Raw genomic sequence first — 6,000 nt, forward strand, 5'->3', positions numbered from 1 at the left:
TAACTACTCTCTGGGAATGATTTTCCAACCAGTTTTGCACCCACCTTATAGTAGCTCCATCTATGTTGTATTATCAGTGTTGTATCTATGCTTCTTTTTGTTCTGAAGCATTATTTAAATGTTATAATTAATCTAAGCAAGCAAACAAACAAACAACAACAAAGCAAATTAAGCATTTGTTTTGGTATGATAAGAACAAATCTGTGCTGTCTTATAGGAGTATGCAAGATGTAATAAAAGTAAATTTAAATATTACTGAAGCACTAAGAAGCGATGCTGCAGTTAAGGGTTTCTATGGCTGTTTTATTTGAATAGATTTCTTATTTTATATCAGGGATCGGCAACCTTTGGCACACGGGCCGGGCCAGTTTGTTTACCTGCCATGTCTGCAGGTTTGGCCGATCGCGACTCCCACTGGCCACAGTTCACTGTCCCAGGCCAATGGGGGCTGCGGGAAGCAGCGCAAGCCAAGGGATTTGCTGGCCAGCGCTTCCCGCCGCCTCCATTGACCTGGAGCGGCGAACCGTGGCCAGTAGGAGCCACGATCAGCCGAACCCGTGGATGCGGCAGGTAAACAAACTGGCCCAGCCTGCCAAAGGTTGCTGATCCCTGTTTTATATTATTCTAAAAGAGTTGGAGTAAGAAAAATGTAACATAGGGTTGCTCATGCAGAAGCATCACAGCCAAAACAGGAGGAGATAGTTAAGGTTCTGGTTGGAATGACTTCTGCACACTTGGCAACCAGAAGGATATTGATGAAACCAAGAGATCTCAGGAAATGTTAAGAAAATTATTAGGGTGCTGGAGGGATAGATATATTCAAAAGATGAAACGGATAAAATTTGTAGCTTTGTTAAGCACTGATTAAGGGTAGCAGAGGGCAGGGTAAAGGAAGGGGGTCTGGTGAGAGGCAGCTAGGATAAACATGTATAACCTGGAGTAACTAGATAAATAATGTATTACAAGTATCAGAAAAAAAATACTTCTGAATTATGAGCTCTATTAGCAGGGGAATTGGTTGTAGACCCATTACTTATGAATAAAGCACTGGAAATATATTGTAAGGAAAAAGCAGCAACACCAGAATGGTAGAAGGATGGACTAGTCACTAGAGGACATAAGATTTTCTGCAGCTAAATTTTTATTAGTCCTGCTATGAAATAAGTATTAAATTTGGCCCAGAAGAAGATGTAGAACAGGGGTTGGCAACCTCTGGCACACGGCTCGCCAGGGTAAGCACCCTGTTGGGACGGGCCAGTTTGTTTACCTGCTGTGTCGACAGGTTCGGCCTATCGTGGCTCCCACTGGCCGCAGTTGGCCGTACCAGGCCAATGGGGGTGGCAGGAAGACGCGGCCAGCATATCCCACGCCCGCGCCGCTTCCCACCGCCCCCATTGGCCTGGGATGGCGAACTGTGGCCAGTGGGAGCTGCAGTCCGCGGAACCTGTTGAGGCGGCAGGTAAACAAATCGGCCCGGCTTGCCCGGTTGCTTACCCTGGTGAGCCACGTGCCAGAGGTTGCCGACCCCGATGTGGAACATGTGCTACAGGCTCCTCACACAGGCTGGAGTAGCAAGGATGAGTTGCTATTTTCTGAATGAGTAGGAGAAGGAAAAACAAACAATAATTTTAATAGAAGTAGGCAAATAACCTTTCACTGTTATAACCACAGCCATATTATCATCAACTCAGTAAGATTTTGCTGACTTGAAACAAAAAGCTGAAGGAATTTCTGGTGAGCAAATGCTGATCTCAAGATAAGGATCTGGATGTCAACCTCAGAAAGAGCTCTCCTGGGCTTATCATATGAAATACAGAGCTTGGGCTCTATATCTGCATGTGAGAGAATCAGAGGAAGGTATTCTCTTTCTTTATATCTTGGATGAAATGAAACTCGGGGGGGGGGGGGTACTCCGATGAGGGTAAAGCACATCATGTTTTTCTTGGCCTGCTTGCTAATGACGAACTGGCATTGCTACCCTGGTCTTAGGATTTCTTGCCCCATCATGCTATGAGTGGGACACAGAGAGCAGGAGAGGGGAGAAAAGCCTCACCATAGGGTTCTGACTAACCCAGTGGAGTTACCTTGAGCTATCATGGTCCAGATCCTCAGACCCTCTTAGTTCCCTGTGCACCATTCCAGAAGCACAAAGGAACAGACTGAGCTACCACAGCCTGCTCTATGCTAGCCCTTCCAACAGATGACCATCCTACTGTGGGCTTGAGGCTGTCTTGGGGCAGGTCTGGGGCATGACCAACCAGAGTGGTCCCATAGGGATCATCATCCACCCATACAAGTTAGAATAGCCTGGAGCTGTTCATTTTCTACCAGGGTTGGTTCAGCCCCCAGATCATGGGGAGCAAAAGAGTGGCATAAAAATATCTATGCCCCTATCCCCCGTTTGCTACTCTGACACATGTGGAGTATAGCCTCAGGTCTAGTATATCCAGGGTTGGAAGGTGAGTGTGTCTGGGAAAAACCCTTGAGCTAATTCTCTATAAGATGTTCCTTGAGGTCTCTTCATCTGGAAAAGGACCTTCATCTCTGCCAGACTAGCTTGTTTTTATCTTGGCAAGGAGCAAGCAATATACATATCAGGTAAAGGGATCCCTTCACTGACTATTGAAAAGCAGCCATTTTGGACAGGGGCTGTATCAGTGGGTTGGGATGGGATGCAGCAGTTCAATGGTGTACACTGACATTTTGGAACAGTCTATGGGCCAAATCCTGCAATCGTCACTCAAGCCAAGTTGGCAGTGACTTCACGGGCAGTTTTAAATAGACTAAGTGATTTGACCCTATGGGAGGATGTAAATAGTGATGCTATGTCCAACTGAAACTGAGAGGGAACTGGGATAGACAATGTCAGTATCCAACTGGAATTTGACTAGGACATCAGAATTAATGTCCCAATTCTAGCAAAATGTGCCATGCGATTTTTTAAAATGTAACAGTCAGGACATAAGTCTTGCCCAAAAGATGGTGGGCTAAATTCTCTTTCCAGTTACACTGGTTCAACCCCATTGACTTCAATATGGTTTTACAGGTGTAAAGAAGTGCAGAATTTGGCTCAGGATCTCCAGCCACACAGTGCCACCTAACAAAATGTATTCTAGTCTGAAATGGAGAGAAGCATGACATATACTGAATTGCCAGCATGACCTCCTGCAGCACCTTGGATATTATGACGTCTGAAAAAATATCGGTCTTATCATGAAGCAAAAACCTACATAGTTTCTAATAGCCCGTACCCCAGCGAATGATTAATCCCATTCATTTTATGTGTTGTTTAATCTAGCAATATACAATTATTGTTATACTACTGAGCCATTTGGAAAAATGAGCTAATTGTGCTTGGGCAACTGACAATAGAGCAGCACTTTCCTCAAGCTTCATTTTGTTTCTAATTTGTTTAATCCAACAAGCATAGTCATGAAGCAGGCAAAGTAAGCCTTTTCTAGTTTATGGAAAGCTAAGAAAACAAGAAGAATTCCACATATTTTAGAGACTACCCAATTTAACATTTGCACTTGATTTGCCATCCATAAAATTATTTTTAATACACGGACATCAAAGTTTCTCTCTCTAGTTACCTTTGTCAGGGCTGATAATTTTATTGCTAGTTGTTGCCAGCAAAGAGCTTCTGAAATTTTTTCCAGTTATCTTTAGCACTGCCCGAGTAATTACATTTGAGATGAAAGGCATGAGAGATTGTGTTGTAAAATTTAAATTTAAAATCTGTATGCACTGACAAAAATCAACATACTATAATAGCGGACAGATTGCTCTTAGACCCTACATTTATTATGGGGTGGGCTTACCTCAGTGTAACACAACAGCCTTGATTACTCATTCTTCTTCTCCTGTTATTGTTAGATACCTTTATTTACAGTGTCTTATTCCTCTTTTTTTCTCCAAACATTTTGGCCACGTAGAAAAATAAAAGGATTCTTGATTCCTAGGTGAAATCTCAAGAGTGCCTTGAAAGAGTCCATATAGTTTGCTGCTCTTCCTTTAAGTCAATAAGCTCAATTCACATAATATTGACAAAGATTATCCTTTCCTCTTGTGCACTCTCTTCCCTTTCCCCCTCTTTTCACCTTCCCACCTCATTCCTTTTCTGTTATCTCTTCTCCTCTTCCTTATTGCCATTTCTTTTTTGAAGCACTCCTCTCAATCATCCCTCTGATTTTACTGCAGTCTTCTTTCCATCCCACCCCTATTCTTCTCCCATCATTCTGTATTTCCCCCTTCCTCTTCCTCCCACTTCCAATCAGTGATGACGCATCTCCCCTTCACTCCATTGAGTGTGTGTGGAAACCTGCTTACATATGAAAATGCATCAGGGTCTAGGTTTCCCGAAAACGTTAATGTCTGTCTGTGGAAGAGAATACAATGGAGCAGGGAAGAAATGTAATGTATGAGAGAAGGAGAGAGACAATGCAATATGGCAGGAAAGCTGACTGAAGTGGAGAGAAACTGGAATATCCTGAGCATTGCTTAAGCATCAAAAGATTCATAAACTAAGGTTGATAGAAACATGACAGTACTCTTTATGGAACAGTAATATGATGAGAGAGGCATGGAAAGATAATGTTAGGAAGAGCTCAGTCAAGACAAATAGGAAGAATACAGTGTTATACATGTGTTACAATAAAAAAGTAGGAGGAGTCAAAAAGTCAAAAATCTTTTTTTCTTTTTCTTTTGGTCTTTGCACTATTTGAAAGCCAGAGACTCACTAAAATTCAGGTCTCTCCTTTTTGGTTGAAGGGACCAGTCTATTCTTAAATATATTTTTGGCCATCAAAGTCTGCACAGAATATTCACTTTCTCCACAGGCATAATAGTAAAAAGACTGTTGTAAACTCTTCCCAAAAGAGTGAGACAAATTCAAATTGTAAGTAAGAATTTCTAAAACAAATAAATTATTTAATACCTCCCAAAAATATGCAATTTGGAGCAAAGCCAAAGCATGTAACTTAGCAGGCCAATACACTGGTTAACATTTCCAGCAGTTTTAAAAATATTGTGTAACTAAGCACAAATAATACACAGAGCAGTCATGAAACTGATTCCAACTGTGTATGCTCAGAAGCCAGGTTAGTGGCATACATTGCTTTTTAAATGTCATTTAAACATATAAAGATATATGTCTTTATCAAAAGATGTAGAGGATATCATACTTATGTTTTCTGGTGAAACATGGTTCCTCTCTGTAGAAATCACCTGCATTGTAAAAGGAACAAAAACACTATTTCATAAACTGAAATTAATTGCACATGGCATAAAAGATAGAAATGTGTTTAAAAAAGAAGAAAGGCAAATGACCATCACAGCCTGGGGCTTTAAAAAAAAAAACTCTGGAAAAACAATTAATGATAACAAGAATTACCCTCATGAAATAACATGGTCATATAATACAAAGGGAGGGCTGATATTTATTCATAAAAGGGAGTAAAAAAAGTGAACAGCATGTTGGGAATCATTAGAAAAGGGATAGATAATAAGGCAGAAAATATCATATTGCCTCTATATAAATCCATGGTACACCCACATATTGAATACTGCACGCCCCACCTAAAAAAAAAAAAGATATATTGGAATTGGAAATTCCATATGAGGACAGATTAATAAGACTGGGACTTTTCAGCGTGGAAAAGAGATGACTAAGGGGGAGATATGATTGAGATCTGTAAAATCATGACTAGTGTGGAGAAAGAAAATAAGGAAGTGTTATTTACTCCTTCTCATAACACAAGAACAGGGGTCACCAAATGACATTAATAAGCAGCAGATTTAAAACAAACAAAAGGAAGTATTTCTTCACACAACACACAGTCAACCTGTGTAATTCTTTGCCAGAGAACGTGTGAAGGCCAAGATTATAACAGGGTTCAAAAAAGAACTAGATAAATTCATGGAGGATAGGTCCATCAATGGCTATTAGCCAAGATGGACCCGGATGATGTCCCTAGCCTCTGTTTTCCAGAGCTGGGAATG

At 41.1% G+C, this 6,000-nt stretch overlaps 1 protein-coding gene across 1 annotated transcript in view; it reads right to left on the reverse strand.

The window, feature by feature from the left end:
* Positions 1-5,200, reverse strand: part of FUT9 (fucosyltransferase 9) — a 65,017-nt gene extending 59,817 nt beyond the window's left edge. Inside the window, exon 1 of the mRNA XM_039532718.1 lies at positions 5,184-5,200. The gene's annotated coding sequence lies outside the window, so the exon portion shown is untranslated. The remainder of the gene's footprint in view (positions 1-5,183) is intronic.
* Between the last annotated feature and the right edge of the window lie 800 nt (positions 5,201-6,000).

Source organism: Mauremys reevesii, linkage group 3 (assembly GCF_016161935.1).
Source record: "Mauremys reevesii isolate NIE-2019 linkage group 3, ASM1616193v1, whole genome shotgun sequence".
Lineage (NCBI taxonomy): Eukaryota > Metazoa > Chordata > Testudines > Geoemydidae > Mauremys > Mauremys reevesii.